This window comes from Macaca nemestrina, chromosome 8, assembly GCF_043159975.1.
Source record: "Macaca nemestrina isolate mMacNem1 chromosome 8, mMacNem.hap1, whole genome shotgun sequence".
Classification (NCBI taxonomy): Eukaryota; Metazoa; Chordata; class Mammalia; order Primates; family Cercopithecidae; genus Macaca; species Macaca nemestrina.
Window position 1 is genome coordinate 10,614,278 of NC_092132.1, and position 23,864 is coordinate 10,638,141.

General features: G+C 45.4%; 1 protein-coding gene across 14 annotated transcripts in view; it reads left to right on the forward strand.

Moving 5' to 3' along the window:
- Positions 1–23,864, forward strand: part of LOC105467301 (zinc finger and AT-hook domain containing) — a 344,890-nt gene that overhangs the window by 131,873 nt on the left and 189,153 nt on the right. The window contains exon 1 of one of the 14 annotated variants that reach the window (XM_011716765.3): positions 6,207–6,398. The exons of the other annotated variants lie outside the window; for them this stretch is intronic. The gene's annotated coding sequence lies outside the window, so the exon portion shown is untranslated. Of the gene's footprint in view, positions 1–6,206; positions 6,399–23,864 lie in introns of those variants that run through there. 14 annotated transcript variants of the gene reach the window in all.

Consider the following 23,864-nt stretch of genomic DNA (forward strand, 5'->3'; position numbering starts at 1 on the left):
CACTTGCAATGATGTGCTAATTAAGGGGCAGGTTATTCAGAAATAGCCAGAAAGTGGGTGGTAACTTCCGGTGTTGCCATGGCAAGGGGCAGTAACTTTTGGGTGTTGCCATTGCAATGGTAAACTGTTACGGTGCTGGTGGGCGTGTATTATGGTGATGGGCAGTGAGAGGTGTTTTGGGCCCCTCTTCCCAGTTTTGACCAGGCTTCAGTCTGGTCCGGAGTTGAATCCTGCCTGTCTTCTACCTCAGTGTGATGTTAGTAAACTGCAGAAACGGAAAAGTGCAGGCAGCACCTTCATCTGCTGTGTGCCAGGCACTGTGTTTGGTGCTTCACTGGAATAAACTCCGTGCATCTTGAAAACCCCAGGAAGCAGAGTGAGGAAACCATGGCTGGACACGTCTAATGAACAAACGGGTTGAATCCCACCTACTGCAGCTCTCGGTTCCCTGAGGCTGCAGCAAGCTCTTATTTGGTCTCTTCCTTCTCTTGATGGGTTGAGGATGCAATGGGATAGAAAATGCGGGTAGAATTTGAGGCCCCTGAGGGAGAGGGTGGAGGTCAAAGGTGGCATGTGGGACCCTGAGCGAGTGTTGTGTTTCCAGAGCTGGAACTGGGTGGCAATTTTCTGCTCCCTCCCAGGGCTCCTGACAACTCCTCCAAGCACCTGCTGTGGCTCAAACTGTGGAAACCCAAGTCCTGGCTCCTTTTCTTCCCTTTGTCTCCCCCACCTTCTTCTCCCCTTCCTCGTGGCTCGTTCTCTTCTCAGTTCTTGGGATTTGGATCCCTTATTTCTACTTGCTGTCGTTATTGGTGCTGTGTTGTTTATATTGCCTCTCAAAAAGCTTCTGAATTGCCTGTGTCCTTGGTTTCCCTAAAGAAAGTGTGTGTCTGTTTGTGTGTGCACGTGTGCTTGTATGTGCTTTTGTGTATGTACGCATGTGTGTTTTGTGGGTGCGTGTGTGTATGTGTATTTGTATAGATGTATGTTAGAGGACAGCAGAAGCAACTAGGGACCCAGTAGGTAGCTTTAGCTATCCAGCTGAACGTTTCTGGATTTAAAAATTTCTCTGTTCTCTTCAGCATCGACACTGTTTTTAGCAGCCTACAAAGCCTTTTCCCAGTATTCCCCTACCAAAGACCCCCACCACCAGATCCCCCCACCGCCCATCATTCTTACCCGGGCAGCTGTGGTTATCTCCATTTTTGAGCTGAGTCCATACAGATTGAGGAAGGGAAAGGTGGCTCCAGTCACACGGAAGTGGTGATGCCATGGGGTTTGCCATGGTGTTTGAACCCGGGGCTTCTGACCCGAGCTCAGTGCTGAAGCTGGCTTTCAGGCGGCCCTTTACTTCAGAAGCGAGATGAGAGGTAGACCGACCCCACAGAGGAACCTAAATATGCTAAAGCAACACAGACCAACAGCTGGCAACCCGGACGTGCGGTGGTGATGGGCATTGCTATGTCTCCCCAATACACTAGAAAATGGGAGAGGATTTTGCTCCTTTTACTTTTGATGTGGAAATGACCACAGAGACTTGGTTACTTAGAGGCATCTCATGAGAGCTGTGGGTAGGAGGCTCCGCAGGGCCACCTCGTCAGTTTGTCAGTGGGGACCTGTGCTGTCCAGGGTCTGCAGTGGGGCAGGGGGTGTTCCTATACCCTCAGCCCTTCCCACACATCTGCTCTCAGGGTGGGGGGCTGTTCCTGTTTATGTAAAATGATTTGTGTTGCTTTCCTGAGGGCCACATTTTAAAGCTATGATTATTGTGTTAAATGTGAATATATTCCATTGCCCAGGGGCTCTCATTTTGAGAGTGCTTAAAAATAACTTAAAAGAATTTATGCCAAGTTTCAGCATGGAAGAGATGTGTATGCATAAAATTATAATGCAACTGTTGGCCCAGCCTTAATTATAGCTGATGCTGAGTATTTCTCATTTTATTTTGTTAATCCAGCTTCAGCAAAGAAACACCCACGGGATTTCTCTCTTGCGTTTAATAAACACGTTAACTGTGTGAGCTATGGGATTTGGCATGTTCATCAGCATTTTATGAGATGCATGATAATCATTTCACAAATTAGGGGTGTGCATTTATTGGAACTTCAATCCACTGAGCCTCAGAGCCGGGAGGGAGGCACCTTGGGGATGATTTATGGGCAGGGGAGCCGCAGGAGGCGGGAGGGTTGGTTCCTATTGCGTCCCTGCAGGATGAAGGGGAGGAGGGTGCTGGTGAGTCTGCCCCACACCCTTGCTTTGGTCTCTGTCTCTCTGCATGTTAGCCTCTGCATAAGGCCTGAAGACTAGGCTCCACTTTCAAACACTCCAAGGCCACTTTTAATTTGGGCTCCTCCTCTTTCAGAAGAGACACTGAGGGATAAAGAAATTCAGAGGCGTGTGCAGAAGCCATCCACTGGAAGTATGAGAGCCACTAAGGAGCTCGGAGGCCTGGGCTCCTGACCAGGCCGGTACCCCTCATACTGCTGCGTGTACAATGGTGCCTCCGAGGGGCCAGGTACTAAGTGAGGCACGTCGTCTTCGTGATGTCCTGCGGTCCTCCCTACAGCCCTGTGCAGACGGAAGCTGAAGCTCAGAGAGGCTAAGTATGTGTGCGCAGGGTCACACAGCTACGAGGGCCAAAGTAGTGTCCCGATCTGTATTGTTTTAAATGAGAGGTTTACTTGTGAATCAGAATATTGTTTTTTTTCCTATATCTTTTCCTCTAAAATTTGCTGTTCACATTTTCTTAGATTACTGTGTCACATGCATGTAGAGAAGTATGCATAGGATAAACAGCTTAGCGAATGTTCGCAAACTGAACTCACTGCATAACCAGTGAGTAACCAGTGTCACATCTGGAAGCAGAACTCCCCTGCACCCCAGAAGTATCTGGTCCCAGCCCCCAACCCAGGAAAACCCGGACTCAGGGCAGGGTGGTTGTGCCTGCCTTGTAGCCATGTCAGTGGAAGCATGCCACCTGGACCCTGGGTTAGATTTATTCCTCTCCATGCCATTTCTGTCACATAGAAATGTGGGCATACATGGGAAAGCCCCATAAGAGTTGAAAATACCTTACTCAGGTTGAGAATTGGCCAGGTGGCGGCCAGTCTGTGGTCAGAGTTGGTCTGAGTTACCTGCTGTGGCTGGCCAGGGTATCTGAGCTGTTAGGGCAGCTGCACCCCCTCTGGGGACCAGCAACAGCAGCGACTCCACCTAGGAAGGACAGCGAAGTCTGGTCCTGGGCCAAGGATGTGTGTTTGGGTTGTAGCCCTGCTGTGTGTCCACCTGCTGTATCACCTTGTAATCCCCTCCTGGCCCAGTTAACTCATCTTAAGATGGGAACAGCAGCCCCTCACTTACTGGGTTAATGTGAAGGTTAAGTGGGGTGACGGGGAAGGCACCAACCAAGAGTTAGGCAATCAGTAAACACTAGCCATGTTTTTTAAAATTATGGCCATTCAGATGTAGTGCCCTGATGGGCCACCGGAGGGTGGTGTTAGCACGTGTATGTCGCCCTCCCATCGATGACGGTCTGTACTTTCTGCCTGACGGTAACTCCCAGTGTTGTTTTGCTAAAAGCCTGTCTGCCTCTTACCTGGTGGTCCACTGTTCCCTGGTTCTGGACCTGCTGCCAACCTGTGCAGTGGGCATGCTCATTAAGTATGTGGTCTGGGTGGGTTGGTATCACTTATATCTGGCATACTGTTATTTTCCCGCTGTTGCTCCCCAAAATGAATTGCTGTAGTAAATTATAACAAACACAGCAAAGTCCCCTTCTCCATGTATCTCCTTTTCTTAGTTGTAATTAATCATTTGAAATGTCCTTCTAACCATGACGCTGGCTGTGGGCTGGGGAGACCAAGACCTGCATTCCTCGCAGTATTGCTCTCTGTGAGCATTACAGGAAATAACAAGCGATTTCCCGTGGCAGGGCTAGGCACCAGGGGGGTAGGCAGATGTGATGGTCGACTTGGAGGGTCTTGGTTAAGTTCTGGCTTTTTAATTCATCTGGCTGGGGGCTCCTTTGGCAACTCACTCACCTGAGCCCCAGGTTTCTCCTCTGTAAAAAGGAGATGCTGACGGTGGTGGTGGTGATGGGAATGACACCATGTACTCGGCTGTTTCCCAGGACAGCAGGGAGGTTCCAGTGTGGTCACTAATAGGAATGTATGTGTGACCAACAGGAGGCAGCGTAAGCACCTCCCTGCAGCTGGTGGCTGGGGCAGGGGAGGGTGGGAGTGCCACATTGTGCCATGAAGTCTTGATGTCTTCCTCTCCTTCCCATGACTGACACGTGGAAACTCCTAGAACACCAGCTCTGGGAGCTCCTGTGCCTTTTCCTGCCTGGCCTCCTCTAACCCCGGCAGACCATCTGCTCACCTGGGCACTCCTTACACCCAGCCCACACATTTGCAGCTCTGGAATCTGGCACTTTCAGGCTAGGCTGCCCACACCTGCCACACTCACCAAATTTCTCGTTGCAATGAATGAAACTTTTATGCCAAGAATGCCTTTTCCCCACATAATCTAAATCTATCTTGCTGCCGGTTAAACTAGTTTCCTGTCTTCTTTTATTTTTTGGGTCATTTTATCAATGAACATATCTTTATTACATAAAGGAAGGGAGAAATGTAAGACATATCCCTACCCTGCACAGTCAAACATCTAATCAACGTCAAAGAAAAATACCAGGAACCCAACAGCTGTGCCCAGAGCTGGCATGTCCCTGTGGTATGGGCAGCCCTGGCCTTGATCTCGGTCTTGAATGAGTGTTTGGTCCTGACCAAGACAAGTTGACGTGTCTGAGGCCAAAGCGGTCTGGTGATCAGTAAGTCTTCCTCCCCTAAGAGGGAGATCTTACTATTTTGTCAGTTGCTATCCCTTTATTTCTAACACCCATATAAGTGTTTTTTAAAATTTATTTTTTATTTTTTGGATTACATGTGTAATTCCTGTTGTGGAAGATCTGAAAAACTCAGAGAAAATCTCTAAACTAGCAAAATCACACTAATTGTCTTCCATCTACCCAAGCCAGGCACTGGTATGGGGTGTTAGGGAGCTGGGTGGATGGGCAGAAGGTGCTGGGTCCTCTCCTCGGTCCCTCTCAATGTCCCTCTCTTTCTCTGTCTCATGGTCTGTGTGTCTCTGTTTTTTTTTCAGACCAGTTTCCTTGGCTTTTCCCCTGTAAGTTAACAGCTTTCCCCTAGTCACCCAGGTGGAAAGCCTTTTAGCAGAAATTGCAAATTGGCAACCCGCAGGCCAGACCTAACCTGCAGATTTGCTTTGTTTGGTCTGCAGAGGCTGCAGAGGTTTTTTTCTTTTCTTTTTTTTCTTTCCCAGAAAAATCTTATTTGATGGCCAGTGCTTAAAAATCAGGGGATTCCAACTACAAGTTCAATATTTGGGCCTCCAGTGGCTGGACCTGGGAGGCAGCTGCCGCATCAGACGGGGCAGGCTTTCTAAGTGCCCCCACCCGCTGTCTCCAGACCTCTGGGATGGGCCTCCTGCCTGGGGCGCAGGAGCTTCTTGCATCCATTCCTGGCCAAGTACTGGTCTGTGGGGGGCTCTTGGAGGAGCCGCCGCAGCTCTCGGTGTGCCTGCCCTGCCTTTAACCTGTCCTCTCTCCACACTCAAGGCTCTTCCAGCAGGTGAGCCTCTTGGTTCTGACCCCACTGGCTGCGCGGCTTCCACTCCCTTCTCCTTTCCTTCCTCCAGCTGTCTCGCCACCTCCTGGAGCAGTTCAACTTCCCCTTTTCTGACAAACCTCTCCCAGGTGCTCCAGCCACAGAGATCTCTGCCTTCTCCGCACATGCTCCTGTGGCATGTGGTTAGTATGTTCATATGTAGATGTGCACACATACAACCTGCTTTCCTACCTAATTTTTAAGCTCCTTGTGACTCATCAAGTAGCTGTGGAACCATACAGGCCTGTATTTGATTCTTAGGCAAGTTATAGCTTTCTCATCTGTAACGTGTGATAATCATATCTTTCTGTCTGACACATTCGCAGAGCTACTGGGTACAGCTGTGCAGGTTACACACTGCACCAAGGAGCCACCTCTTTTTTTTTTTTCTTGTATCCTCCGTGCCCGCAAGGGAGCCACTTTTTAAGAGGGCACATTTCGCATAATGAATATGTATGTTTATTATGAGTTTTCCACAAATGACTGCAAAGTGTATTGTTCCAACAAACTCAATATGTTATGACCATTTTCTGACAGGGGGTGCTAGTGTCTTAAGGAAGGATGCGTTTGTCCAGTTCTCACCGAGGTGCCTTAACGGCTAGCAGCAACCCAGCTTGTCCGGATCAAATGTGAGAGGGAGCGCGAAAGCCTCTGGTACTCAGGAAGAGTTTATCTCCTCTCCCTTGAAAGCAGGGCTGTCGTGCTGGCATAGAGGTGAGCTCAGAAGCCGGGCTTACAGCCTGAGTGTGTATGGCATGCTGGGGAAAAGGGGCCTTACAGGGAAGGGAGCCGGGGTTGGGAACCAGGATCTCCCCAGCTCACATCCAGCCTGCCCAGTTATATGGAAATGCTACTGAACTTCATTGATTCAAACACTTTTATTTTATTTTGTTTTATTTTATTTTTGAGACAAAGTCTCACTCTGCACCCACAGTGGAGGGCAGTGGCACGATCTCTGCTCACTGCAACCTCCGCCTTCCAGGCTCAAGCGATCCTCTCACCTTAGCCTCCTGAGTAGCTGTGACCACGGGTAGGCGCCACCACGCCTGGCTAAGTTTTTGTATTTTTGGTAGAGACAGGGTTTCGCCATGTCCCTTAGGTGGTTTCGAACTCCTGAGCTCAAGTGATCTGCCCGTCTAAGCCTCCCAAAGTGCTGGGATTACAGGCGTGAGCCACTGTGCCCGGCCAGACTTAGATTTTAGCATCTCTAAGATCAGGAGGCAGCTTACAGTTGGTATGGTGAGAAACTAGTGTGTCTGAGTTTATTTGGCAGCGTTTTTATCTTTTTTAGTGGTATGTAAAATATCCGTGCTCCCTAAAGTAGATGTTGTCTTAGATTTGAGAAAATACAATAATAAAACCTATTTCACAGGATTGTTGTGAGAATTAAATAAGACTCGTATGAGCCTCTGGTGGTGCCGGCTCATGGTGAGGGTTTAATTAAATTAACCTTCCTTCTCATCGGCTTCTTCCTCTTTCAATGCCATTGTTTTGGTTACAGCAAGTTTTCCCTAAGTATGATGATGGTAATGAAGTTGATAGTTTATTCACAGCTGATTAAAAGTTCTGCAAGATGAGCTAAATGGAAGGAAAATGTTTGTTCTAACCTGAGTCTCTTTTCCTGAATATATAAAAAAGGTATTTTAAACTGTACTCATCTGCATGTATGAGACTATTCTTTACGCTGGATGTGACAGCAATCCAGCTTTATGTTGTTAAAATATTTCCATTCCAATTGGGAAGCTGCTGGCCCTTAGGAAATTAATAACTTAAGGACAAATGAAAAACAAGAAAACAAAAGTATAACTCAGAAAGAATTTGCCACCCTACTCCTCTCCTCATAAGATAGATAATTTAATAGGGTCTTAGCTTTGGCTGTTGGACTCTCTCTAAAGTTAATAAATCCAAGTAAAAGATAGTTACAAAGCAGGGAGGATGATTTATACTAATCAAGGAGAAGAAGTAAGAGATTTTTAATCTGGGGCTTTTAAACAGAGTAGTGTAATAGTCTCATAATGTAGCATTTTGTCTTCTTGAGGGCATTGATAAATGGTTAATCATTTTGTAATAATCAGATCATCTAGCACTTGTTGAGTGCCTACTGTGTTGGCAGCATCATCGCTAATGGGAAGCTGGCATTGGGCTGGTGAGGCTGTTACTGCAGGTAATGAGTACAGGTGGTATGAAAGGCAGTGGGCAAAGGTGTGGCAAAAGCCAGCCCTTCAGACCCTGCCTCTTCCCACCAACTGGTATAGAGAGTACTGGGCAGAGGTGTGGGGTACACAGCTAGCCCTTCAGACCCCAAACCTCCCCACCAGCTGGCATAGAAGGTACTGGGCAAAGGTGTGGGGTCCATAGCCAGCCCTTCAGACCCCAGACTTCCCCACCAGTGCTCAGAGATGGGCACATTCACTGGGCTGCATTCTGGGTCTGCCTCTGGGAGCTGCCTCCCTCTACCTTTCTGAGCCTTACATATCTTCCAGGGTAGTTGGGATTGACTGGGATCATGGATAAGCCACCTAGCAGTGTACATGATCTTCTCAAAATTATTGTTTGTTCCAGAAGATCCAGACTCTTTTTGTTTGCCACAGTTAGTTTTTTTAAATGTGTATTTTGAAATAATTACAGATTCACAGGAAGTTGTAAAGATAATACAGAAGTCTCACGTGCCTTTTACCCAGTTTACCCAAAAGTGGTTTACATTTTTAAAATAAATATAAAATCTACACAACACAAAATTTACCATTTTAGTCATTTTTAGGTAGTTTAGTGGCATTAGGTACATTAGTGTTGTTATGTAACCATCACCACCGTTGATCTCTAGAACTTTTTTTTTTATTATCCCAACCTATTGGTTACATCTTATGTAACTGTCATACAATATTAAACCAAGAAATTGGTGCCGGTGCAGTGTGTGTGTATAGTTTGAATCCATTTTTATTGTGTGTAGATTTGTGTCATTACTCCCGCAGTCAAGATGCAGCACTGTTTGTTGCCGTTTGATCTGTGTGAGTGAAGTGTAGAAAGCTTCCCGCCATTTACATCCCTTTACCCTCCCTCATTTTTTAAAAAAGGTACTCAAATATGTTAATTTTATTGTTTCTTAATACACACATTTATTTGTACTGAAAATTGTAAAAATAGCACAAAGTTTCTTTTTATTACAATCCAAATTTTTGAAATCCAGAAAATCCAATTATTATGCTCTAGCCAAACTACCCAGTGCTTTCTTTACATTCTTTCCCCACAAGTGACTTTGCTTCAAATTCCTTTTTTTTTTTTTTTTTTTTGGAGACAGAGTCTGACTCTGTTGCCCAGGCTGGAGTGCAGTGGCGTGATCATGGCTCACTGCAACCTCCACCTCCTGGTTTCAAACGCTTCTCCTGCCTCAGCCAACCAAGTAGCTGGGACTACAGGTGTACGCTACCTCCCCTGGCTAATTTTTTTTCTGTTTTTTTTTTTTTTTTTTTTTTTTTTAAATTAGACTTTAAGTTCTGGGATACATGTACAGAATGTGCAGGTTTGTTTCATAGGTATACATGTGCCATGGTGGTTTGCTGCACCCGTCAACCTGTTATCTACATTAGGTATTTCTCCTAATGCTGTCCCTCCCCCCACCCCCAACCCCTGACAGGCCCCGGCGTGTGCTGTTCCCCTCCCTGTGTCCATGTGTTCTCATTGTTCAACTCCCACTTATGGGTGGGAACATGCAGTGTTTGGTTTTCTGTTCTTGTATTAGTTTGCTGAGGATGATGGTTTCTGGCTTCATCCATGTCCCTGCAAAGGACGTGAACTCATCCTTTTTTATGGCTGTGTAGTATTCCATAGTGTATAGGTGCCACATTTTCTTTATCCAGTCTATCATTGATGGGCATTTGGGTTGGTTCCAAGTCTTTGTTACTGTGAACAGTGCTGTAATAAACATACGTGTGCATGTGTCTTTACAGTATAATGTTTTGTAATCCTTTGGGTATATACCCAGTAATGGGATTGCTGGGTCAAATGGTATTTCTAGTTCTAGATCTTTGAGGAATCTCCACACTCTCTTCCACAATGGTTGAACTAATTTACACTCCCACCAACAGCATAAAAGCGTTCCTGTTTCTCCACATCCTTTCCATCATCTGTTGTTTTCTGACTTTTTAATGATCACCATTCTAACTGGTGTGAGATGATATCTCACTGTGGTTTTGATTTGCATTTCTCTAATGACCAGTGATGAGCATTTTTTTCACATTTGTTGGCTGCATAAATATCTTCTTTTGAGAAGTGTCTGTTCATATCCTTCACTCACTTTTTGATGGGGTTGTTTGTTTTTTTCTTGTAAATTTGTTTAAGTTCTTTGTAGATTCTGAATATTAGCCCTTTTTCAGACGGATTGCAAAATTTTTCTCCCATTCTGTAGGTTGCCTGTTGACTCTGATGATAGTTTCTTTTGCTGTGCAGAAGCTCTTTAGTTTAATTAGATCCTATTTGTCAATTTTGGCTTTTGTTGCCATTGCTTTTGGTGTTTTTTACTCATGCAGTCTTTGCTCATGCCTATGTCCTGAATGGTATTGCCTAGATTTTCTTCTAGGATTTTTATGGTTTTAGGTCTTACATTTAAGTCTTTAATTTATCTTGAGTTAATTTTTATATAAAGTGTAAGAAAGGGATCCAGTTTCAGCTTTCCACAGATGGATAGCCGGTTTTCCCAACACCATTTATTAAATAGGGAATCCTTTCCCCATTGCTTGTTTTTGTCAGGTTTGTCAAAGATCAGATGGTTGTAGATGTGTGGTGTTATTTCTGAGGCCTCTGTTCTGTTCCATTGGTCTATATATCTGTTTTGGTACCAGTACCATGCTGTTTTGGTTACTGTAGCCTTGCAGTATAGTTTGAAATCAGGTGGCATGATGCCCCCAGCTTTGTTCTTTTTGCTTAGGATTGTCTTGGCTATTAGGGCTCTTTTTTTGGTTCCATATGAAATTTAAAGTAGTTTTTTTCCAATTCTGTGAAGAAAGTCAGTGGTAGTTTGATGGGGATAGCATTGAATCTATAAATTACTTTGGGCATTATGGCCGTTTTCACGATATTGATTCTTCCTATCCATGAGCATTTTTCCATTTGTTTGTGTCCTCTCTTACTTCCTTGAGCAGTGGCTTGTAGTTCTCCTTGAAGAGGTCCTTCACATCCCTTGTAAGTTGTATTCCTAGGTATTTTATTCTCTTTGTAGCAATTGTGAATGGGAGTTCACTCATGATTTGGCTCTTTGTCTGTTATTGGTGTATAGGAATGCTTGTGATTTTTGCACATTCATTTTATATCCTGAGACTTTGCTGAAGTTGCTTATCAGCTTAAGGAGGTTTGGGGCTGAGATAATGTGGTTTTCTAAATATACAATCATGTCATCTGCAAACAGAGACAATTTGACTTCCTATTTTCCTAATTGAATACCCTTTATTTCTTTCTCTTGCCTGATTGCCCTGGCCAGAGCTTCCAATACTGTGTTGAATAGGAGAGGTGAGAGAGGGCATCCTTGTCTTGTGCCAGTTGTCAAAGGGAATGCTTCCAGTTTTTGCCCATTCAGTATGATATTGGCTGTGGGTCTGTCATAAATAGCTGTTATTGTTTCGAGATATGTCCCATTGATACCTAATTTATTGAGAGTTTTTAGCATGAAGGGCTGTTGAATTTTGTCAAAGGCCTTTTCAGTGTCTGTTGAGATAATCATGTGGTTTTTGTCATTGGTTCTGTTAATGTGATAGATTACATTTATTTATTTACGTATGTTGAACTAGCCTTGCATCCCAGGGATGAAGCCAACTTGATTGTGGTGAATAAGCTTTTTGATGTGCTACTGGATTTGGTTTGCCAGTATTTTATTGAGGATTTTTCAGTGTTCATCAGGGATATTGGCCTAAAATTTTGTTGTTGTTGTTGTGTCTCTGCTGGGTTTTGGTATCAGGATGATGCTGGCCTCATAAAATGAGTTAGGGAGCATTCCCTCTTTTTCTATTGTTTGGAATAGTTTCAAAAGGAATGGTACTAGCTCCTCTTCGCACCTCTAGTAGAATTTGGCTGTGAATCCATCTGGTCCCGGATTTTTTTGGTTGGTAGGCTATTAATTACTGCCTCAATTTCAGAACTTGTTATTGTTCTATTCAGGGATTCGACTTCTTCCTGGTTTAGTCTTGGGAGGATGTATGTGTACAGGAATTTGTCCATTTCTTCTAGACTTTCTAGTTTATTTGCCTAGAGGTGTTTATAGTATTTTCTGATGGTAGTTTGTATTTCTGTGGGATCAGTAGTGATAGCCCCTTTATCATTGTTTATTGTGTCTATTTGTTTCTTCTCTCTTTTCTTCTTTATTAATCTGGCTAGCAGTCTATCTATTTTGTCGATCTTTTAAAAAAACCAGCTACTGGATTCATTGATTTTTTTTTGAAGGGTTTTTCGTGTCTCTGTCTCCTTTAGTTCTGCTCTGATCTTAGTTATTTCTTGTCTTCTGCTAGCTTTTGAATTTGTTTGCTCTTGCTTCTCTAGTTCTTTTAATTGTGATGTTAGGGTGTCAATTTTAGATCTCTCCTGCTTTTTCTTGTGGGCATTTAGTGCTATAAATTTCCCTCTACACACTGCTTTAAATGTGTCCCAGAGATTCTGGTACGTTGTGTCTTTGTTCTCACTTGTTTCAAAGAACATCTTTGTATCTGCCTTTATTTCATTATTTACCCAGTAGTCATTCAGGTGCAGGTTGTTAAGTTTCCATGTAGTTGTGTGGTTTTGAGTGAGTTTATTAATCTTGAGTTCTAATTTCATTGCATTGTGGTCTGGGAGACTGTTATAATTTCCGTTCTTTTGCATTGGCTGAGGAGTGTTTTACTCCTAATTATGTGGTCAGTTTTAGAATAAGTGCAGTGTGGTGCTGAGAAGAATGTTTATTCTGTTGATTTGGGGTGGAGAGTTCTGTAGATGTCTATTAGGTCCGCTTAGTCCAGAGCTGAGCTCAAGTCCTGGATATTCTTGTTCATTTTCTGTCTCATTGATTTGTCTAATATTGACAATGGGGTGTTAAAGTCTCCCACTGTTATTGTGTTGGAGTCTAAGTCTCTTTGTAGGTCTTTAAGAAGTTGTTTTATGAATCTGCTTGCTCCTGTGTTGGATGCATATATATTTAGGATAGTTAGCTATTCTTGTTGTGTTGATCCCTTTACCATTATGTAATGGCCTTCTTTGTCTCTTTTGATCTTTGTTGGTTTAAAGTCTGTTTTATCAGAGAATAGGATTGCAACCCCTGCTTTTTTTTGTTTCCCATTTGCTTGGTAGGTCTTCCTCCATCCCTTTATTTTGAGCCTATGTGTGTCTTTGCACATGAAATGGGTCTCCTGAATACAGCACACTGATGGGTCTTGACTCTATCTAATTTGCCCGTCTGTGCCTTTTAATTGGGGCATTTAGCCCATTTACATTTGAGGTTAATATTGTTATGTGTGAATTTGATCCTGTCATATGATGCCAGCTGGTTATTTTGCCCATTAGTTGATGCAGTTTCTTCATAGTCTTTGGTCTTTACAAATTGGCATGTTTCTGCAGTGGCTGGTACCGGTTGTTCCTTTCCATGTTTAGTGCTTCCTTCAGGAGCTCTTGTAAGGCAGGCCTGGTGGTGACAAAATCTCTAAGCATTTGCTTGTCTGTAAAGGCTTTTATTTCTCCTTCACTTATGAAGCTTAGTTTGGTTGGATTTGAAATTCTGGGTTGAAAATTCTTTTCTTTAAGAATGTTGAATATTGGCCCCCACTTTCTTCCGGCTTGTAGGGTTTCTGCTGAGAGATCCACTGTTAGTCTGATGGGCTTCCCTTTGTGGGTAACCCAGCCTTTCTCTCTGGCTGCCTTTAACATTTTTTCCTTTATTTCAACCTTGGTAAATCTGACGATTATGTGTCTTGAGGTTGCTCATCTCAAGGAATATTCTTGTGGTGGTCTCTGTATTTCCTGAATTTGAATGTTGGCCTGCTTTGCTAGATTGGGAAGTTCTCCTGGATAATATCCTGAAGAGTGTTTTCCAACTTGGTTCCATTCTCCCTATCACTTTCAAGTACAACAATCAAACGTAGATTTGGTTTTTTCACATAGTGCCGTATTTCTTGGAGGCTTTGTTCACTTCTTTTCACTCTTTTTTCTCTAATCTTGTCTTCTTGCTTTATTTCATTGAGTTAATCTTCAATTTCTAATACCCTTTCTTCTGCTTGATTGATTTGGCCATTGATACTTGTGTATGCTTCATGAAATTTTCATGCTGTGTTTTTCGGCTCCATCAGGCCATTTATGTTCTTCTGTAAGCTGGTTATTCTTGTTAGGAATTTGTCTAACCTTTTTTTCAGGTTCTTAGCTTCCTTGCATTGGGTTAGAACATGCTCCTTTAGCTCGGAGGAGTTTGTTAGTACCCACCTTCTGAAGCCTACTTCTGTCAATTTGTCAAACTCATTCTCCATCCAGTTTTGTTCCTTTGCTGGCCAGGAGTTGTGATCCTTTGGAGAAGAGGTGTTCTGGTTTTTGGAATTTTCAGCCTTTTTGCGCTGGTTTCTCCCCATCTTTGTGGGTTTATCTACCTTTGGTCTTTGATGTTGGTGATGTTGATACTATTCCTTTCTGTTTGTTAGTTTTCCTTCTAACAGGCCCCTCTGCTGCAGGTCTACTGGAGTTTGCTGGAGGTCCACTCCAGACCCTGTTTGCCTTGGTATCACCAGCAGAGGCTGCAGAACAACAAAGAGTGCTGCCTGTTCTTACTTCTGGAAGCTTTGTCCCAGAGGGGAAGCTGCCAGATGCCAGCCAGAGCTCTGCTGTATGAGGTGTCTGTTGACTCCTACTGGGAGGTGTGTCCCAGTCTGGATACACGGTGGGTCAGGGACCCCCTTGAGGAGGCAGTCTGTCCATTATCAGAGCTCAAACACTGTGCTGTGAGAACCGCTTCTCTCTTCAGAGCTGTCAGGCAGGGAGGTTTAAGTCTGCTGAGGCTCCACCTGCAGCTGCCCCTTCCCCCAGGTGCTCTGTCCCAGGGAGCTGTGGTGGGGTCCATCCAGTTCAGACTTCCTGGCAGCTTTGTTTACACCGTGAGGGTAAAACTGCCTACTCAGGCCTCAGCAATGGCGATGCCCCTTTCCCCACCAAGCTCTAGTGTCCCAGGTCGACCTCAGACTGTGAGAATTTCAAGCCAGAATTTCAAGCCAGTGGATCTTAGCTTGCTGGGCTCTGGGGGTGGGACCTGCCGAACCAGGCACTGGAGACAATCTCTGGGTCTGCCAATTGCAAAGACCATGGGAAAAGCGCAGTACCTGGGCTGGAATGCACTGTTCTTCCCGGTACAGTCTCTCACGGCTTCCCTTGGCTAGAAAAGGGAAAATCTCCTGACCTTTGCACTTTCCAGTGAGGCGATGCCACACCCTACTTTGGCTCACTCTCTGTGGGCTGCACCCACTATCCAGCCAGACCCAATGAGATGAACTGGGTACCTCAGTTGGAAATGCAGGAATTACCTGCCTTCTGCTTTGATCTCACTGGGAGCTGCAGACTGAAGCTGTTCCTATTCGGCCATCTTGCCAGCTACCTTAGTTTTTCCTATTTTTAGTAGAGACGGGGTTTCACCATTTGGCCAGGCTGGTCTTGAACTCTTGACCTCAGGTGATCTGCCTGCCTCGGCCTCCCAAAGTGCTGGGATTACAGGTGTGAGCCACTGTGCCTGGCCTGGTTCAAATTCTTGATGTTGGGTTTCCTGTCACTGACTTTAGGCTTCTAAAATACATGGGAATACTTATGTCCTTTTGGTGCTTTTTTAGGTCAAATCAGTGAGTAGAGCTAAAATATACTGAGGTTATTCAAATACATTTAAACTACACGGATCACTTATAAATTACTGGTATCATGGTAGGAAGGAAAAAAGATACAAGAAGACAAAACACATCATAGAATTCATTATCAAAATTATTGGTATATAGTCTATTCTAGCTATATATCCTTTTATGTAAAATTACCAGCAAGAAAGAAAAGCACAAGAATAAGGTTTAAGGCTGAAGTGACTTGGTGTCATAATCCCTGATTCTAGCATTCCCAGAAGGATCCTATCTGTTAAATATGCGGAAACTGCAGCAACATTGGAGTGGTTCACTTCTTCGTTCATTCTGACGTCCCTTAAGCCGAGTGTTTGTTAGTTCTCTTTCAAGCCTAGGGACTATGCTGAGTAATGGGTGTCTCAATTTTGCCATTCTTTCTTTCTGCATAGATAGCAATGTTTTTACTCCTCTCTTCTTGTAAAGCAAGTCATCTCTGATTTACTTGAGGATCGTTGCTCTTATATCCTATTGTTGGGGTGAACCTGTGGTAGAAGGGAAGGGAATTCAGTACAAGGGTTGATAGTCAAGTTATGAAGGTTCTTTATCAACATCTCAGAGCAGAAGTTTGAGAGGACCCCCTCCCTCATTCATGGTATAATTGTTGTAAGTATTTCTTCTGCATACATTGAGAACTACTTCCCACAGAGATAGACTTTTTGTTTCAACTGTCAAACATAATTTAGAAAACCTAAGAGGAAAGTCTGGTGTATTTACTCATATTTTTATACTTTCCTTTCTTCTTTCTTTCTTTTTGATGTTCTAAGATTTATTGTTTTTATATTTTTTTTCCCGTTTAGGAAACTTCCTGTAGCCATTCTATTAGGTGATATCTACTGGTGACAAATTACGCCAATTTTTCTTCCTTTGAGAATGTCTTGATTTCCCCTCCATTCCTGAAGGGTATTTTCACTGGACATGGAATTTTAGGCGGACAGTTCTTTTCTTTTAACATTTGAAAATGCTGTGCCATTTCCTTCTGGGTTCCATTGTATCTGATGATAAATCTGCTGTCATTCACATAATTTTCCTCTGTAGACTTTTTTTCTTGTTACTTTTACATTTTGTCTTTAGTTTTCAGAGATTTGATTATGATGTGTCTTGGCATGGATTTCTTTTTTTAAATTATTTTACTTTAAGTTCTTGGATACTTGTGCAGAACGTGAAGGTTTGTTATGTAGGTATATATGTGCCCCGGTGGATTGCTGCACCTGTCAACCTGTCATCTATGTTTTAAGCCCAGCATGCATTAGCTGTTTGTCCTAATGTTCTCCTTCCCCTTCCCCCCCAGCCCCCAACAGGCCCCAGTGTGTGATGTTCCCCTCCCTGTGTCCATGTGTTCTCATTGTTCAACTCCCACTTATGAGTGAGAACATGTGGTATTTAGTTTTCTGTTCGTGGTTAGTTTGCTGATAATGATGGTTTCCAGCTTCATCCATGTCCCTTCAAAGGACACGAACTCATTCTTTTTTATGGCTGTACTTGGCATGGATTTTTTTGGATTTATCCTGTCTGGGGTTTGCTCAGCTTCTTGAATTAGTGGATTTATATCTTTTGTCAAATTTGGGAAGTTTTCAGCTGTAATTTCTTTGAATACTTGCCCAGTTCTATTCTCTTTTTCTTTTTTTGGGACTCATGTCACAAATGTTAATCTTTTGTGATAGTCCCACAGGTCCTTGGGGGCTCTGTTCTTTTCTTTTTCAATCTCTTTTCTTTGTTATTTTTCTCTCCTTTTCATTCTGCTTTGAGCCCATCCATTGAAAGTTTTGTTGTTGCTGTATTTTTCTGTTCTAAAATTTTCATTTGGGTTTTCTTTATATCTCTGATTTCTTTTCTGAGATGCAGTGTTTTTTTGCTTGTTGTAGAGAGGCTTGTCCTTTATCATGAAGGCATTTTTGTGATGGCTACTTTGAGTTCTTATCAGTTAATTCTGACATCTGTGCCACCTAGTATTGGTGTCTGTTAATTGTTTTTTCTCATTACAATTGATATTTTCCTGGTCTTGGAAAATCATGAGGAATGATTTTTAATCGAATCTTGGGCATTTTCGATATTATGTTACGAAGGTCTGGATCTTATTTAAATCTTCGGTTTTAGCAGGCTCCATCTGACACTGCTCTGGTGGGGACGAGGGGGTACTGCCTTATTACTGCCAGTGTGGGGTGGAAGTTCAGGTTCCCCACTCAGTCTCTTTGATGCCTGTAGAAAAGTGCACCTCATTACTGGTGGATGGGGGTGGGAGTTCAGGCTCCCAGCTGGACCTCTGCTGCTGATATCAATCCTAGCTAGAAGGGGCAAGGGTGCCTTAGTACTACCCTCCATGGGGCCTCCAGTGACACTTCAGTGTGCAGGGATAGCTTCATTACTGCTGAATGCTGGTGAACGTCTTGGCTCTGTACTGGGCCTTCTGTGCCACTAGCCCAGCTGGGAATGGGAAGGGGTGCTCTGTTCACTGCTGGGTAGTGTATTTTGAGTTTTTACTTGGGGCCCCTGAGACCCTCAACAATACCAGTGATCTCCTCTGCTGTCCTTCTGTGTCAAGCCCAGCCTGCAGGACCTCAAGGGAGGCAGAGGGGTATGGAGGGGCACAGGGCTCTGGGGACCCCCGTGGGGAAGGGTTTGTACAAGGTTTTGTTGCTATGAAGGTGATATTCGTCCCTGTTCCTGTCCATCTCTCTCTGTCTATGATGCACAGCAGAAGGTCTGGAAGGATGTAGGCACCACACTGTGCTCAGTGATGCTCTGACTCTCAGAGGGGATGCTCGGGGGTTGTCTGTATTCTATAGACTGCTGTTTTGTTTACTGTTACCATCAACATGTACTCCTATGTACCTTTTATAATGAACAATAATGGAAATATTAAAAGCTGGTGTAAGGGCTGGTGGGGGACCCCATAATGCCTGAACCCTGTCTTGTTCCACTCATCCTGCCCTTGAGACTCCCGCCAGGTGGATGTACAGAGGACAGCAGCAGCAGGAGGAGGACACTCTGCCTCGTGTGCAGGGTGCCAGAGCATCCTGTGAGCTGGCTGGATGTGAGCTGGCTGTGAGCATCTGTGACTCCAGCTCAAGGCCCAACTGACCCTCATCACCCCTTTCCTTGAGGGCCTGAAAGTTGGGGAGGGGTCCCTCAGAGCAGGCCAGCTTCAGCTGATCATGTCTGCGGCCCATGGCTAGAGCACCGGCCACCTTCTGCTGCATCCAGGAACCTTCCCAGTGCAAGGGACTCAGTCTCCACCTCGGGGCCTATGAATTCATATTCCAGTTCACAGCTGCCTTCTGGAAGGAGTTGGGTCAAAACACCTTGTTTGTCCCAGGGTCCCAGAGCAGGCAGGGGGGTCAGAGGTTGCAGACAGGACCTGGCTGTTCTTGGCTGGGAATGTTTACAAATCAGAGATCAGAAATGAGGACTTATTAGTACAGTTATTTTAGGATTTTCCACTTTAATGGTACAGCGTAGCTGGCTAAAACCTGGAATTGAATTAGTAGGAATTGAATGCTCAAACCCTGAACTTTCGTGATTTTCTTTGTGCTGAATATGTCATTTTCCCTTTGAATTCTTTTCATAAGGTTGAGTGCACAGTAATTGGACCTAAAAATGCATCCAAATTATAGCATCTTCATCAGGATTAGCTGACAACATAATTATGAGTATATTTCAGGGTGCAAGATAATATTTTTTTCATATTAGTCCACTATAGAAAACAAAAGTGCCTCCTTTGTTGTTATTTTGGTGGATTAACAATTCTTAATATTTGGGGGATGCAGCCTGACCCCACGCCCTCTCTGTGTGCTTTGGCATTTTGCCGTTTATATGCGGCTTTATGAACGTCCCCAGTGAGTGCAGCTGTCCTCCCTGTGGGAGGCCTGGGAGGCACTCATAGGTTCTGTTGGAAAGGGTGCACCGTGCTCTCTGCTCTGGGCTTTTGGAACAGGCTGCTTTTAAATTTGAGATTGCAATGGTAGGAGCAACACAGAGCGCCCCCTGGGGAGCCTGGCTGTCAGGACCAGCCCTGTGACCAAGACCCCTGCTCCCTTGGGGAGTTTTTGTGGTCTCGTGGGCTCTGTGTGGCCATATGTTCTTTACTGGCGCTGACCCTGCACAGGCCATGTAGCCCTGTGGAGCCCTGGGCCTGGGTCAGGGAGATCCCGGTTCTGCTTGCCGCTGCGCTTCCCTGGCTGAGGGGAGGCCAGCTCCTCTGACCCTCCATCCTGTATTGTAGAATGGGGATCATGGGCTGGCCAACAGAGAGGTGGGGCATTGAATGAGGAAGTGTTCGTAGGGGTGGGGTGGGGTCGGGGTTAGAGCCCATGCCTGATGCACTCTGGAGTCTGGGAGCCCCTCCCGTGACCTCCTGTGCAGGTCTGGCTGCCTTTCAAGATCCATTCAAGTGCCTTCTCCCGTAATTTCCCAGGCACCTCAGCCAAGGCTTTCCCCTTTCCTCTGCTCATGGTCTTTATGATTTGCAGTGTGCGACTCAGCTTCCTCATTAGTTGAACACCTATCATGTGCCAGGCTGGGGACATGGACTTGAATAAGATGCCATCCTTGCCTGGACTTGAATAAGACACCATCCTTGCCTGAGCAGCTTAGAGTGGATCCTCCTGAACCGTGTTGGATCTGCTGTGTTATCCTTCACCTTGTTTTTAGAAGGCCTAGCAGTCTTTCTGATTTTTAAATGTTATTTAGACTCATTGTAGAAAATACAGATGTTATTATTAATTATTATTATTATTTTGAGACAGAGTCTTGCTCTGTCACCCAGGCTGGAGTACAGTGACACGATCTCAGCTCACTACATCCTCCACCTCCCAGGTTCAAGCAATTCTCCTGCCTCAGCCTCTCGAGTAGCTGGGATTATAGGTGCACGCCACCACATCCAGCTAATTTTTTGTATTTTTAGTAGAGACGGGGTTTTGCCATCTTGGCCAGGCTGGTTTCGAACTCCTCACCTCGTGATCTGCCCACCTTGCCTTCCCAAAGTGCTGGGATTACAGGCAGAAGTTATTTTTTAAAAAAGTTTCACAGTGAAAATTTTGGTGTATTTCCTTTCATCCTGGCCAGCTCTTCTTCCTTCCATCTATTCATAAATAATATCTATCCATTAATAAAAAAATTGTATTCATACCAAATAGCTGAGTATTCCATTCTTTAAAACTTAGTGTTCATTATGAGTGTTTCCCCGTGCCATTCAGTATTCTTTGAAATACGATTTTCAGTGGCTGTATCATAATTTGTTTTGTGAGTGTCAGGATTTGTCCACTGCTGAGCACTTCGATCGCTTCTGGGAACTTGCTATTATAAATACTTGTGTGTTGAGTATCTTAGTGCACAATCCCTGTTCTCATTTTGGATGATCACGAAGGCAGGATCTCAAGGAGGAAAACCACTGGTCAGAAGTTATGAGCGAGTGTCTTTGAGGCTCTGGACCCCTTTGCCATGGCAGTATTGGTTCATGAGAGCAGCAGCCTCTACCACCCTTATGCATGTCTGTGCGTGTGTGTCTGCTGCAGAGCAGCTTTGTAGGGAGAAGCGGTCTTGGGCATTGGGCTGGTCCCGAAAGCCACACCCCCGGGAAAACTCTGAGCAGTCCTCTGTGGGCAGATGACCCAAAAGAGGCTGCCTTGCAGGCCAGAGAGATGTGGAGGCTTAGGACACACTGAGCTGCCTCCCCACTGGCCTTTTTACATGCTCTCTGCACACTCTCTCTGCCCGCTCTCCTCCCTGCTGACCAGACCTCTTTTTATTTTGTAATTTAAATATGATGCTGGCCTTTTACTCAAAGGCTTGGAAGATTGTCAGCTGGTAAAAGTCATTTGTCCAGTGTAGCCAGTGCTTGGCGGTGACCATTGTCACCCAGACGGCCAAAGGATGCTTCCTTTTGTTAGAGCAAACCTTCCCCAGGCCTGATGAGGGTGCCTGCTTTCTGAACATCCCTGCCTTGATCTCAGCCACCTTGGGCGTCTCTGTGGCCATGTTAGGGAAATCTCACTTTCTGAGGTTACCAGTATCTTCCTCATGGCTGGATCCAGTGCCTGCCCTCCCCATTCTTGCTGCGTTTTTCAGGAGCAGCCCCTCTTCTCTTCCACCTTCTCCCTAAGGGCTTTCTCTGTCACTAAGGACTCGGTCTTCTGTTTGTTGCTTGCTATGAGCTGAATGTTTGTTTCCCCCTAAAATTCATAGATCAAAACCTACCCTCCAATGTGATGGCCTAGCAGGTGGGGCCTTTGGGAGGTGGTCAGGTCATGAGGGTGGGGCCCTTGTGAATGGAATTCGTGCCTTTATGAAAGAAACCCCAAAGAGCTACCTTGCCCTTTCCACCATGTGACGACACAGCAAGAAGGCACCAGCTTTGAACCAGGAAGTGGCCCTCGCCAGGCATTGATTCTGCCCGTGCCTCTATCTCAGACTTCCCAGCCTCCAGAACTGTGAGAAATACAATTCTGTTAATAAGCCACAAAATGTGGCATTTTGTGATAGCTACTCGGATGGACTGAGCCAGGGCCTTTGGAAGGATTTGGCTTCTTGACACTTTCCATCTTTAGGCTTGATGCTCCTCCTTGGGTGCTGACCCCATTTCTCTGCCCCACTGTAGCTGAACCCCACCCTGTCTTGTGCTGCCTTCTCCTAGTAGGCATCTGCATGCTGACATCCTGCCCAAACCACTTGATCCTGCCCATCAGACCTGTCCTTGCTCCCTTGGGGGCACATCTGCCTCCCCTGTCTCTGTTGTTGGCCGTGTCTAGTCAGTGATGGTCTCTAGTCAGTGCTTGGCCTGACTCCTCTGCAGACCTGTGTCTCAGGCCATCATCTCTGCTCTCATCTCCGGACAGGCTCTTTGGTGTCAGTCCCACCCGTCTTGGGTGGATGTACTCCTTCCTTCTCCCTCCCTCATTCCGCCATAGCCACTTGCTGTCCTCCATGTGTACTGAGGTGTCCAAGGCTAGCCAGATGCTGTTTCCAGTGACCTCACATTCTAGGGGGAGCCATGTGATGGGGCCATGCTGCGTCCAGGGTATGGACACGCAGGGGAACTGGCGCAGCTCAGGCACGTGGGGCCTCTCCTTCGGGGCCAGCCCCTTCAGACACGGTTTCTCCTTGCCTTTGCTCTGCTGGTGGACTCCTGGTTCTCTCAGGAGCTGCCAGTGCCTGCTCAGTGACTGTGCTGGGGAACTCTGTCCCTGTGTTGTCAGCAGATCCACTCCTTTCCCTTCCTCCTGCCTCCATGGCACTCCGTGTATTTCCTCCCTGAGCCTGCATGTCTCCTGCCCACACACCCTTCCTGGAGTTTCACTGTCCTGCAGCACTGAGCTCTGGTTGTCCCTCAGCTGAGAAGCCTCTCCTGTCCATGGCAGCCTGTCCAGATCGGGATCCACCCCACTCTCATGGCCCACGTCACATGGCGGAGCCTTCTGTTATGTGAGAGTTGTTCCAGGTTCCCGTGTTTGTCTCTGCCTCTACCTCGGGAGCTCCAGGTCCAGTCTCCCTGCTTGAGAGAGCTGAGCACACAGACACATCTGTTACGCAAATTCATAACAGATGGCCAAGGCCAGGTGCCACCCAGGGTCCTCAGGCCTTAGGTGGTGTGGAACAGCCAAGCAGTAGTTTATTTCTGGTAGTCTCCAACACTTTCTCATATACAAATGCAAAATAGTTTTATTTATGTAATCTCTAGGCAGTGCTTGGTGTGCCTTTGAACTAGGAGACCCCTTGTAATAGCCCTGTGGTCCCCAGAAGTTCAGCTCTGTTACATGTCACAGAAGTCCCATTTTCCTGAGAGCATCCTAGGAACCAAGAATACTTACAGGTATTGGGAAATAATTTCAGTAAAAACCATTACATGAGATTGTTCTGTGGCATGTCTGTCTCTCCAGTGAGATGGTGGCCTCCTCTTGTGGCAGGGCCTGGACCTCATGCCCGATTCATCTCTGTCTGCAGTGTCTGGGGTGGGGCCCACCTGTGGTTACTGCTCAATGAATGCTGAAATGAACACATCTGAAGTTGATATGTGCTTTGGGGATTATGCTCTTTGCTGTAATGAGTTTTATTGCAGATGTTGCTGGGTGTAGAGTCTTAAGTATTTTAGCTATAACTTGGAGAAACTCAGCTCATGGGCTGTAGCCAAACGTAACTCGTGTCAAATGCAGGTAGGAGAGAATCTGGTCCCTGCCTCTTGCCCATGATGACTTGAGCAAGTTGCTTTTCCTCTTTCAGCCTCAGTTTCCTCCGCCATGGACCAGGGATTGCAAACCCTTTTCTGCCTAAATCACTGGGTTATTGTAGGAGTAGCAGGAAGCACATTGAAAACAACGTGGCC